Source organism: Lissotriton helveticus, chromosome 2_1 (assembly GCF_964261635.1).
Source record: "Lissotriton helveticus chromosome 2_1, aLisHel1.1, whole genome shotgun sequence".
In the NCBI taxonomy this organism is placed as follows: domain Eukaryota; kingdom Metazoa; phylum Chordata; class Amphibia; order Caudata; family Salamandridae; genus Lissotriton; species Lissotriton helveticus.
The window spans coordinates 1,922,780,308-1,922,794,252 of NC_136059.1; positions in this window are offsets into that span (position 1 = coordinate 1,922,780,308).

Below are 13,945 nucleotides of genomic sequence, written 5' to 3' on the forward strand. Positions count from 1 at the left end.
TGAGAAACACTAACAAAGCAGATTCTGAGTCACAAATTACTGGCACACAAACCTCAGAAAAACTCACTCAGCTCTATTTGAACTACCAGTGGTGGGGACTGGGGAGAGGTAAGCTTAGCTGAACTCCCCTTGCAGCTACAATCGGTTGCTGCTGGACTCCCATTTGGCCTCAGTGGATTATTACCTTTTGCTCTGGTTTGTAGAACTAGCAACAGTTCTGTGACTGCCAATTTCCCAAAGTGAAGCCAATGTAAATAGGTCGAGGAAAATGCTGAGCACACCTACATTGTGACCTAGCAGAGTCCAATCGACCTAATTTTAAATGAATCTTGGTCATGCACTGTAAGTTTCACATTAAATATTTGTGCGGTGCCCTGAAGAAATTGCAGATTCCAGCTGGACGTTAATTGAAATGAAAAGTGGACGCCTAAGTAAGGTAAAGGCTGTGTGAGTTCATTTTAAACCATGGAAGCTTTTGTAATACTAGACTAATCTACAGGAGAACATTTTAATATATATAACAATAAATAATAAGTACAAAATAATACCGCACATCTGCAAATCCTGGAAGAAACGGAATCTATTCCTTTATTACCCAAAATATCTTGCAATGGTTTAGTATCTAAAAAGGATTTTGGAAAGGGGGTGGTGATGGACAGAGCTTCTGAATGATGCAGAATGCTCTTACCAAGTCAAGAGATCATGGTTTTAATCCATCACCGTTTTTTAGCTCACTGCACCATCCCAGCTCAGAACCTGGCTATATGCAAATTAGTCTGTTCCTGTCCCAGTGCATGATGGGAACAGGGCAAACCAAACTACCAAGCCAATTCTTATACTGGGAAGGAAACAAGCTTCCGGGGACCGGTTTCTGGCATCACAGCCTTCTTCGGCCCGGCTTGCTTGAATCCTGATGGTGCAATGAGCAAGGGACTCACGTCTGAGTATACCCTCCCACACATAGTGTGGATAAAACCGATTTTGGAAAGGGGGTGGTGATGGACAGAGCTTCTGAATGATGCAGAATGCTCTTACCAAGTCAAGAGATCATGGTTTTAATCCATCACCGTTTTTTAGCTCACTGCACCATCCCAGCTCAGAACCTGGCTATATGCAAATTAGTCTGTTCCTGTCCCAGTGCATGATGGGAACAGGGCAAACCAAACTACCAAGCCAATTCTTATACTGGGAAGGAAACAAGCTTCCGGGGACCGGTTTCTGGCATCACAGCCTTCTTCGGCCCGGCTTGCTTGAATCCTGATGGTGCAATGAGCAAGGGACTCACGTCTGAGTATACCCTCCCACACATAGTGCGGATAAAACCGATTTTGGAAAGGGGGTGGTGATGGACAGAGCTTCTGAATGATGCAGAATGCTCTTACCAAGTCAAGAGATCATGGTTTTAATCCATCACCGTTTTTTAGCTCACTGCACCATCCCAGCTCAGAACCTGGCTATATGCAAATTAGTCTGTTCCTGTCCCAGTGCATGATGGGAACAGGGCAAACCAAACTACCAAGCCAATTCTTATACTGGGAAGAAAACAAGCTTCCGGGGACCGGTTTCTGGCATCACAGCCTTCTTCGGCCCGGCTTGCTTGAATCCTGATGGTGCAATGAGCAAGGGACTCACGTCTGAGTATACCCTCCCACACATAGTGTGGATAAAACCGATTTTGGAAAGGGGGTGGTGATGGACAGAGCTTCTGAATGATGCAGAATGCTCTTACCAAGTCAAGAGATCATGGTTTTAATCCATCACCGTTTTTTAGCTCACTGCACCATCCCAGCTCAGAACCTGGCTATATGCAAATTAGTCTGTTCCTGTCCCAGTGCATGATGGGAACAGGGCAAACCAAACTACCAAGCCAATTCTTATACTGGGAAGGAAACAAGCTTCCGGGGACCGGTTTCTGGCATCACAGCCTTCTTCGGCCCGGCTTGCTTGAATCCTGATGGTGCAATGAGCAAGGGACTCACGTCTGAGTATAAGAATTGGCTTGGTAGTATCTAAAAAGACCTTGGGGTAAATATACAAGCCCCTATCGCCACCAGAACGCCACTTTTTTTGATGTTATGGTGGCGATACAGGCTTTGCCTTATTACAAGGCAGCACTAAGCCACTAAAAGTGGCTTAACGCTACCTTGTAAATAAGGCACCCTTTCACTCTATACTTAGCGTGAAAGGACTGGGCAATGGGTGTTGCATTGGGCGTTCCACCACAACACCCATTGGTTTTGACGCTGCTCCATATTTACAAGAGTGGCGTAAATATGGGGCAGCGCCAACATTAAGATCAGGGAAAACCTGGTCTTAACGGGGAGCAAAGAGGAAAAATGCTTTATTTTTTCTAATTATTACTGATTTTATGTGTGGTGCAGCATGCACTAAAACAGCAAAACACCATGCATGATTGTTTATGTGCAGGAAGGTGTCCCTTCCTGCACATAAAAAAATCATTTTAAAAATGACGAGTTTCAACTTCTATGTGTGCTGCACCAAGCAATGGTTATCCCTTATAGTACAAGTCAACACAATTCCTTAAATTAGTATAATACCACTATCCAATGATTTATATTGTGACCACAATCTGTCTCTCTTTCTATTTGGTCCTTTTTGTGCCCTCAAATAGAGGCATTCAGTACAATCACATTTCAATGGGCAAGAATGATAGAGCCTTAGCATAAAAAGAAAAAAAATCAACAAAATATGCTTCCTGTAACCTTCCACAGAAATAGTCACATGAAAAAGACACTATCAATCATAAATGATGTGAAGGTCATGCCACATTTTAAGAGTCTGATTTACAAAATAATAATTTCATTAAATAAGGAGGGCCCTTCCACTCAATTATTGACCAGGGTTGAGTAGGGCCCTTGGCCTTGCCTCTGGCCCTCTGACTCCAGCCTCATTAATGGTCTAATAACTTTGACTGGGGGTGAGTGTCTGAAAAGTTACAGCGCTCCGTCCATCATCTCAAGACATGGCTTGGCAGTTCGGGCTGGACTGTTCCCACGAGGCACCGGGTGAAGACTGATTTGCATATAGCTCTGTGTCTGAACTGGGGTGGCGAAAGGAGCAAAAGAACGATGATGGATTCAACCCAGATATGTGACTGGGGTGAGTGTCTGACAAGTTTGAGCGCTCCGTCCATCATCTCCTTGTGTTTGCTTTGTTTGCCCTAAGTTGGCAGGGTATGCCCGGACGTGGGTCCCTTGCTCACTTTTTCACTGGATTCAAGCTAGCCTGGCTGATGAAGGTTGTTAGACCGAAACTGGTCTCAGAATGCTTGTTTCAGGTCCAGGGAAGACATGGCTTGGCAGTTCGGGCTTGACTGTTCACATAAAGCACAGGGTCAAGACTGATTTGCATATAGCTGTGTCTGAACTGGGGTGATGAAGTGAGCTAAAGAACGATGATGGATTCAACCCAGATCTGTGACTGGGGTGAGTGTCTGAAAAGTTTCAGCGCTCCGTCCATCATTTCCTTGCGTTTGCTTTGTTTGCCCTAAGTTGGCACGGTATGCCCAGATGAGGGTCCCTGCTCACTCACAATGGGATTTTTGGTCGGCTAGGCCATGTGCCAAAGTCGGGCAGAAACCACCACTCTAGTCAGGATAAGGGAGTTACACTCCTAAAATAACCCCTGCTCATCCCGTGGTAGCTTGGCACGAGCAGTCAGGCTTATCTTAGAGGCAGTGTGTAAAGCATTTGCACATAACCAACAGTAATACAGTGTTAGCACTACAAAAAGATCCACTTGAACGGGGCGTTTACTCGCGCCGTGCCGGGTGCACTGCATTAAATTGCTTTGCATCGCAATAATACCAACAACTTAAATTTTTCTCTTTACTGAATCCTTTTATTTTTCAAAATATTCCACAAGTTCATAATTTCATCCTGTTTTTTCACAAGTCACAAGAGAGGCGCTTATATCTTCAATTTTGTCTTAAACAGTGCAGGAATGCTAATCCAAGCCTCTACCTCCTGCCAGGAAGTCACACCAGAGGAGGCAGAACTGCTTCTGGCTGGGCACAGACACTCTCTGCCTTGGAGAGCAAAGGATTTTGGGATATAAATATAGGGGCCCAGACCCCTGAACTTTAAAACTCTTCTGGACCAAGAAGACTGCCAAGAAGAAGAGCCAGAGAAGCCGAGAAGAGAAACTACCACTTTGCTGTGTGCTTTGCTGTGTTGGCCTGCAGAGGCTGCTTCTGTCTTAGGCAGTGAAACGACTGGACTGAACTTTCTGCAATGTAATTGTGAGTTCCTCTAAGGGCTTGAGGTAGAGCTTGCCCCCTGTTAAAGAAGTCTCAGGAACAGCAAAGACTTCAAGTTCTTCTGCCCTCAGCACTGGAGACTGTGTGTTTTGTGCGACAACAGAAGAAAAGCAACCCGACATCGTCTACGACGCCGCTGCAGACTCCGTGTCCTGAAGCACCGCAGAAGGCACGGCGGCACCGCGACCCTGGTCTCACTGACGCCGCCTGCTGATGCCGCCACTGAGCAGCTGCTCGCACTGTGGCCTGTGGGCACTGCACTCCGCACCGCCTCTCTGTACGGCGACGCCTTGGTATCCCCTTCGTCACCCCTCCATGCCGAAATCTACGCTGCTGCTTGCACAGTGCTTTGAGGGCACCGTTCGTAAAGTTACACGACGCACTGCCCTCCTCCTGCATCGCAGCCTTGGCCTATCGACACTGGCGCCATCTACTCCAGTTCATCAGCCAACGACATCGCTTCTACAACAACGACAACTTTGCTTGCACCGTGACCTGCCAGCACCGTGACGAGCACCGCATTCACTTCGCACCGCGACCGGGGTCTCACTGATGATGCCATCTGACGCCACCACCGATTCGCTGCTTTCACCGCAAACTGAGGGGACAGCACGCTGCACCGCTGTACTTCGCACCACAGCACCCGACGCCTGCTGACGCTAGCGCTCCTTACTTCAATAGAGAGGAGATCGATCTGCAGCATGTGTGTCTTTGAGGGCCCCGATGACTCCTGCACCGACCTCCGGAACCGACGCCTGCAGACGCTGTGCTTTCAGAAGCTCAATGAGATGTCGCTGACGCCCTTCATTTCTAAAAGTTACTGTTTGCGGGTCTTCCCGACAGCGTAGCTGGCCCGTGATGCCGCGGTCAGCCAGAACAGTTTGGATTTGTTTGCTCTCGACGCAGTGAGAGCCCCGGATGGAGCTTTTGACATCATGGAACTATTTTTCAAGCATATTTTGATAGCCGAAGATTTTTAAGTACTGTATTGTGAATTTTTATTGTTTTTGCTCTTGTCTTAAGTATATAAAAATAATTCTAAACTGGTATGGTGTCTTTTAGTAGTGCATTTCACTGAAAGAATGTCAGAGTGCACACCTTTCTTTTAATGGTTGTGTTCTTTCTTTTTCCCATTTTCTGCGTGATACACGGAAAACGTAGTCAGCCCCTACTACGTAAATTTGAAACATCCACTTGAACGGGGCAGTTACTCGCGCCGTGCCGGGTGCACTGCATTAAATTGCTTTGCATCGCAATAATACCAACAACTTTAATTTTTCTCTTTGCTGAATCCTTTTATTTTTCAAAATATTCCACAAGTTCATAATTTCATCCTGTTTTTTCACAAGTCACAAGAGAGGTGCTTATATCTTCACTTTTGTCTTAAACGGTTCAGGAATGCTAATCCAAGCCTTAGCCTTCATTGTGACAGTGTACATAAGATTTATCCACAAACACGTGTCTTTTACCCAATGCATTTCGGGGCTAATTTCCGGCCCTTCATCAGGGGTTGTGTTTATCTATTAATGCAAAACATAACAGTTAGAGTATGGCTTCCCAGTCCCAAGCAAACATTGGTGTGCATAACGTTCATGACGTTTTTGTAAAATCGACATTTTTCCCGCTAAAAGGACATAGCTGAACGCTACCCCTCTCAATGGATACCTCCATTTTCTGTCCTTGACCCAAAACAACCCGTTATCCTTTTCCTCATGTGGTACAACCTCCATATTCAAACCTACACCCTCCCTCCATGATTTATCGCTTATTCTGTTTCATTTCAAATAAAACCTCTAGACTTTTTAAACTGCCCCACTTTACATTCAATTAACATGATGCTCAACTGTTAGCCTTTTTCATCATAGATTGTGACCCATACCTTTAAGATCTTCCAGCGCCATCGTTCTCTCACCCTTTCTATCACCCGACTGTTGTCAACATCAGATTCCTCACTCTAAGCTGCCTTCTTATAAAGCTGGTCTTTCTCTGCCTCTTTACCACTCCTCCCACACATCACCCCTCCTCTTCCTTACCGAACCTCATCCTGCCTACAGTACCCACAATGCACTACATGAGTAAACCATTTCATTTCATTTCCCCAACATCAAAACAAATATCCACTGTTAATGCTTCTGTTTGAAAAATGGTTCCTTGATGTCAAAAGCTCCATCCGGGGCTCTCACTGCGTCGAGAGCAAACAAATCCAAACTGTTCTGGCTGACCGCGGCATCACGGGCCAGCTATGCTGTCGGGAAGACCCGCAAACAGTACCTTTTAGAAATGAAGGGCGTCAGCGACATCTCATTGAGCTTCTGAAAGCACAGCGTCTCTAGGCGTCGGTTCCAGAGATCGGTGCAGGAGTCATCGGGGCCCTCAAAGACACACGTGTTGCAGATCGATCTCCTCTCTGTTGAAGTAAGGAGCGCTGGTGTCAGCAGGCGTCGGGTGCTGTGGTGTGAAGTACAGCGGTGCAGCGTGCAGTGCCCTTAGTTTGCGGTGCAAGCAGCGAATCGGTGGTGGCGTCAGATGGCATCATCAGTGAGACCCCGGTCGCGGTGCGAAGTGAATGCGGTGCTCGTCGCGGTGCTGGCAGGTCACGGTGCAAGCAAAGTTGTCGTTGTTGTAGAAGCGATGTCGTCGGCTGATGAACTGGAGTAGATGGCGCCGGTGTTGATAGCCCAAGGCTGCGATGCGGGATGAGGGCAGTGCGTCGTGTAACTTTACGAGCGGTGCCTTCAAAGCACTGTGCAAGGAGCAGCGTAGATTTCGGCATGGAGGCGTGTCGAAGGGGATACCAAGGCATCGCCGTAAAGAGCGGCGGTGCGGAGTGTAGTGCCCACAGGCCACAGTGCGAGCAGCTGCTCAGTGGAGGCATCAGAAGGCGGCGTCAGTGAGACCAGGGTCGCGTTGCGGCGGTGCCCTCTGCGGTGCCTTCAGGACACGGAGCCTGCAGCGGCTTCGTAGATGATGTCGGGTCACCACAGGCAACCAGTGGAGATTCTGTATCTCTTCTGTAATCAATTGATACTTGGGGATTTTTAGAAGAAGCCTGGCTGCAGCGTTCTGCACCATCTGGAGCTTCTTTAGATGTTGTTTCTGTAACCCAAGATATAGACCGTTACAGTAATCCAACTTAGGCAACACCAAGGTGGTCACCACTGTTTTTCTAAGATCCTGAGGAATAAATGGTAGGATCTTTTTAAGTTTCTTCAGCAGATAAAAAGAGGCTGAAACTATAGCGTTAATTTGATGTGCATAAGTGAGACCTTTATCTATCAGAACTCCGAGATTTTTAGCCTTCATCACTGGTTCAAGAGTCTGTCCCAGTTCAGCCGGCCACCATAGCCCATCCCATTGTGGCTGTAAATTGCCGAAGGTAACTAATTCGGTTTTATCCGAATTAAGTTTTAGACAGTGTCTTCCCATCCATAGGCTGATTTCCCTCATGCAGCGTTGAAACTGTACTGCTGGTGATAAAGTGTTTTTATAAACCGCAACGACGATCTGGGTGTCGTCGGCATAAGATGTCAATTTGAAGCCAAACTGCTGTATTAAAGGTGCAAGTTCAGAGACATAAACATTGAACAACGTGGGGCTCAGTGACGAGCCCTGGGGGACCCCGCAAGGAAGTACATAGGGGGTTGCCTGATAGTGGTCAAGGGAAACTCTCTGCCTTCTATTCTTCAGAAAGGATGAAAATAATGAGAGGGCAAGGTCCCTAATCCCCAGAAGTTCGAGGCGTGCAAGTAGGATGTCGTGGTGCACGGTATCAAAGGTCACTGATAAATTGAGGAGAATCAGAACACCGGCACCACCCTTGTCCATCACTGCCCTGATCTCCTCAGTGGCTTTGATGAGAGCTTTCTCCGTGCTATACCCAGAACGGAAACCTAACTGGGAAGGGTCGAGTAATTCATTCTCCTGGATGAATTGCGTGAGTTGGCTATTCACTCTGCCTTGCCCATAAAACCTTGAATGGGGCAGGACAGGTACCTTTGAAACATCTTTTCTCATGGTACCACCCAGGCAGGCAGTTAAGATTGACAAATGCCAGATTAATGCTGGATCCCAAGATTCGTACTGCTAGCTGGGGAGGTCGGAGCACGGCCTATTGTGCAGCAAAACGTTGGAATGCTCTCCCTGCATCTTTGCGAGGGCTGAACTCCCTCTCCTCCTTTAGAAAACAATTAAAAACCTGGCTATTCTTAAACTAGTCGCATTTTTGTCTTCGTTGTCTTTAGGTACTACTCTGGTCCAGCGCCAAGACACCTCAGGGTATTCACGCGCTTTAGAAGTTTCACTAAAATTAACATTAACATTAACATAACGTTTGGTTGTAGAATTCTTTCACATTTCCATGGGTTGCTGCTTCCTAGGCTTCTGTAGCTAGAAGATCGATGAATCTTCGCTTGTCTGATCTTACATTTCTCTTTGCTTCCTTGTTGCTTTTGGTGTATTCACCTAGAGCTTTTCCTTTTTCTGCTCTTGTTCGTCTGTTGATGACTGCAGCTTTTTTTCCTTTCTCTCTTGGATTTTATAGAGAGTCTCTGTGGAGATCCATTCTGTATGCTGGTGTTTCTTGAGACCCAGTACCTCCTGGCAGGTTGCCGTCAATGTTTCTTTGATCTTCTCCCAATGACATTTTACTGGCTGTCTGTCATCATCTACCTCTTGCAGGACTTGAAACTTGTTACTGAGAGGGACTGAATATTCACACTGTTTCTGTGCATTTTTAGGGATGGTAGTGTAATGTTGCTGGCGTTCATTTGTCGGTTCCATCCATGCTTTCTTCAGCTGTAGCTTTAGCCTGGGCATGACATGGCGATGGTCTAATGCCACACCTGCTCCACTCATCACTCTTACATCCTGCAGGGACCTCTGAACTGAAACTTCTTGGCAATGCAGACATGGTCAATCTGATTCTCTGTTGAATAGTCTTGTGACACTCATGCTGCCTTGTGTATTCTTTTGTATGGGACTAGACTACAGCCTATCACCAGACTTTCAGGGGACAAAGATCTGCAAGTCTTTCAACATTCGTGTTCATATCGCCAAGGCCATTCTTGCCCATGACTTCTTCGTGCCCAGTCTTGTCGATTCCAATCTTGTCATTGAGGTCCCCCATCATTTTGGAGATGTCTCTCTAATAACATTTCTCTAGGATGGACTGGAGTCTGTTGTAAAAAAATTCCTTTTCCTCTTCTTTGCTGTCATTTGTAGGTGTATAGCACTGGATAACATTCCTGTTGATTCATTTTTTCTTTGTGTGGAAGGTCGCTGTGATGATTTTGAGACCATGGATTTTCTTTTCAATCAGAGCTCTTTTGGCTGCTGGTGTTAGCATCATTGCTACTCCCTGAGTATGTGGGGCATTCTCTTACTTGTGTCCAGAATACAGCAGCATTCCTCCTGGAGCCAGTCTGTTCTGTCTGTATTATATCCATCTGGGCTTGCTTATGCCAAGCAGGGCAAGGTTGTATTTTTTCATGTCCGCTGCCACTTGGACTGTCTTGCCTGTCTCGTACATGGCCCTCACATTCCATGTCTTGATGGTGATGGTCTTGGTCAAAAGCAGGTGGATCAACTTTGTTTCTTCCAGAGCTCTCCGGCTTTCACCAAAGGATGTCATAGCCGTCCGTGAAGGAGGTTATTCTCTCCCCAAGGCCAGGATGACTTTTGATTGACGTAACTGTAGCTAGGATTTTTTTATATGATGGAGTAGGTAGCTCCACACATAACACTCCTTCTTTTGCAGCTAAGTTTGAGACTGGCCTTGGCGGAAGGCATTTAACAACCAATATTGCACTTGACAGAAAACTACAGTGCTTAAATGAATAAGCCTAATTCAAAAGATGCAAGTCAAAGTCATTGTGTCTGCGGGCCATTTTGCATTTCTTTGAAAGTATACATATATGTATATGAACATAAATTGCATATTTATAAAGAAAATGTACTTAAGAGATAAATTATAAACAGAAGATACACAATAATAATGTAGCACTGATCATTCAGTGTAAAAATAACAATTCATCAGCAAAAATATCTTTAAAGTTTAAAATGAATTCAATTTCAAGTAATGAAGTTTTAAGTGAACTCTGTGTGCTTGGGGAAAGCATCCCTCTATTGGCGTTTTCTCATTCTCACCTTCAAACTTCATCCTTGGTGATTGTGCTACTTGACAGGGAGAGCTGAACCCACCCGAGTAACATAAGGTTACAAGTCATTGAGAGGCCCTTTGTTTTTATAATGACAGGATGATAAATTGAGGCAAGCAACTCATCCTTATTACAGTGTAAATTGCCAAGATAATGGAGCTACTGCCATTGGAAATTATATTAACTCGCTGTATATCAAACAAATCAATGAATTGTATTGCAATTAGTAGGCCTCATAATGAGATAAGCAATGGAGTTGTAACATGAACCTGCTATCTTCATTACTAGGCACTTAAGAATGTATCCTTGTCTGCACATGGGAATGCTGCTTTATGGATTATAAATGGACATACAGATGTCCAAGCCTTTTCTTTTTAGAGCCATCTGATATTTTGTGCATCTCCACCTCCATTTATGCTATGATGTTGTCAGTTTGCCAATGTTTAGCAGAGGACCCTTGGCACAGAAGCGTCTCATGTGCTGCTGGTGGAAATAATTAGGATTAGATCTTTCTATCATTTACAGAGAAGTTATTGTCCGAGAGCTGGACTCCCCACTCAGAACACACAGTCAATAACTACCTGAGAGTATTCTGACAGTTGCTTATTTATGTGATGTTGTGGGTACAATTCACAATATTCTTTCTAAAATGTTGGGATTTCATGATGCTGTTTAAGTAGCTATATGGTTTTATGGTAGTATTTCGGCTTTTTTCAATGAGGCAAGTGCGCAGCATTGGCTTTCGTGATTAGATAGCCGCAGTGTATTTGTCTTGCCTACCGAAGCAAACATTGACAATGAGAAACAAGAACTATTACATTGCGCCCTTTTAAAGTTATTGTTTATACTGTCTTGTCTTTGCTTCACTGATGTAATTTTGGGTGCAAAAAAGATGCCATTTTGGATATTTGGTAGTACAACTACTTATCGATTAAAACGAACCAATAAACAATTAAATTATTTTAGAACTATGTATATCATTTTCCGTTTTTTCATCATAAACTTGTGCTGTAAAACATCAATGCAAGTTAAAGTAAAATGTATTTGACATTTTAAAGCTATCCTTAGAGATATCTCTTTTGAAACGAGATTAATAGCTAAGTAGTTCTAGCAGTTACATAAAGTAGTCAACATGCATTCCACTAAATCATTGTAAGATGCAAATAATAAGATACCAACACATTGAACGTCTAAAGAACATAAATACCTGCCTGTATCTTCTTGGTGGGAGTTACACTTACCTTGTGTACCTTGGGCGCTAAGTTACATTTATTATTTTGTTGCATCATGCACAACGGGTTCTGGTTTCGATTTGAGGCCAGAAGAACTCTGCTTATCCATTCCGTGCAGCTCAGCAGAGAAATAAAATGGTGTTCTGGCATGTCGCCCTGTTCTGCATTCAAATGGAAGCCAGAAGAAGCACACCCAAACCAAATATTGAACATCCCTTAATTGGATTGCACTTTTTTGCTTTATGATCAATCAGGTTGGCCAAAGTATCCTGTTTCTAGACATGCACAACATTGCATGCTGGGATAAATGGCCCATACTGCTGTGTAGATTTTCCGGGATTTGATTGTGCATGCTCTGTCCATGATGACCTCAATGATGTCACAAGTAATATTACTGGCAATGTCGTCTGTGATGATTGGTTATGTCATTGAGTGAGGTTTCTTGGGGTCACTACAGACAAGAACCAATGTCCATAACCTTGGGGTTGCTATGTTCTTATGTAAACCGTCAAAGAGAGAGTGTGCATACTGGCTGAGGTCATTTGTCACATGAGTGTGAAGGGAATTCACTTTAAAGGTAGTTAAGCATGAGTTTGCTTCTGACTTATGTGATGTCGTAAAGTGCTTTGATTTCTGGTATTTGTGTGTGTGTGCGCTCACCATACGCCATATCAGTCACTTATCTTAGTTTTGTGTATGTCATGTGTAAATCTCTATTAGGATATCATTTTGGGATTCTTTAAAAAAAAAGGCCCCATATACATTAAAAATCTTTACATCCCAGCCTTGAACGTATCATAATCAATTGCACAACTGCCTGTCTGCTTTTATGCATATAACTGTCTAAAATGCATACATTTAACATATTGCTTAAATAATGTATGATTTGTGAGTGTGGCCAGGGTGGCCATGATGGCTGTCAGGATTTAGCATTTCTCGCAAACTTCTCAGATATCAGCCGACATCCATACCAAATTGCCATTGTCTGAACCCTCACTCAGACATGGCTACCTCCAGGGACACATTGATGTGTTTTGGAACGGAACTGCCATTGGGCGGTGCCAATTGAAATGGGGTAGTGGACTGCCGGACTGCTTTCCAATATGGCAGCACATGCTTGTGAACTTGAAGAAGTGGCGGAGTGGATGGTGTGGTGGCCCTGGTACCTGGGCTGGCTTGCTGGCCCCCTCCCCGCAGAGTGTCTTATTTCAGGTGCAATGACCTGCAGTGACTTGACCAGGGCTTCAGTGGGTGCAGAGCTGCACCATTAACAGTGATTGGAAATCTACACTTCCGAACATGTCTGAGAGAGGCCAGGGCAGGTACCTGGGTGTGAGCCACGCTGGTGATCTCTCCCCTGCCATGTTGGAAGAGAGAGGACACCTGGGCTCCTTGCTGGGGGCTGTGATGGACAGTGGGACAGGGCATGCGCATGCTGGCTCGACTTGGGTGCTCTAACTTGAGGAGCGATGGCCCAGGAACTGCAGGCCTAGTGACCTCTGCAGCGGTGAGGTGTTCTCCCACTAGGCCAGGTGGTGATGTGTGCAGGTGGCCTACCTGGTGGTTCCTCAGTGGGGCCCCACTGATCTTTATTTGCACACTTGTACTGAATATTGGTGCTCCTGACAGTGGGCCACAGAAGGTGTCCCAGCCGGGTGACTTAGTTCTGGCTGGTCACGCTGCCCTCCGGGCAAGCGGGCCAGGTCTCATCTTTACTTCTTGACCACTAGAGCTGGGGCCAGGAGTGTGCAGGAGAGCGCCCGGGACATCCAGAATGAGTCCTAGGAGACGTGATGGGATTGAGTCCCTGAACCTGATGGGAGACACCTGTTGTGGAACCTCATGGACTGGAGGAGTCCCAGTGTAATCCCTACTGGTATCCCCTTGCCATCTCACTGCACCAGATAAGAGATTTATGCAGATGCATGGGGGGCACGCCTGCTAGCTGTCCTGGCCCTGTCTTCTCGTGCTGCCTTCAGGGCAAGGAGGCCATGGTCTCCGCATGCATTGACTGCTAAATGTTGTCCTGGTGCCGACTGCCATTGGAAGAGCCCAACCTCCACCAAGCCTGGTCCAAAACAAAATGGGCCAATATACTTTGCTAGACACGGGCAACTTGGGGACTGTGGACAAATATGCAGTACAACAACCGACCCCAATGCAACCTGACTTGGCCAATGACAAGTAATCATTTGTTCCAAAGAAATATTAATAAATTATGTTTAAGGCCTTGAACCTGAGGGGTAAGGGCGTCTTAGAAAACACGCAGGAAGATTAGG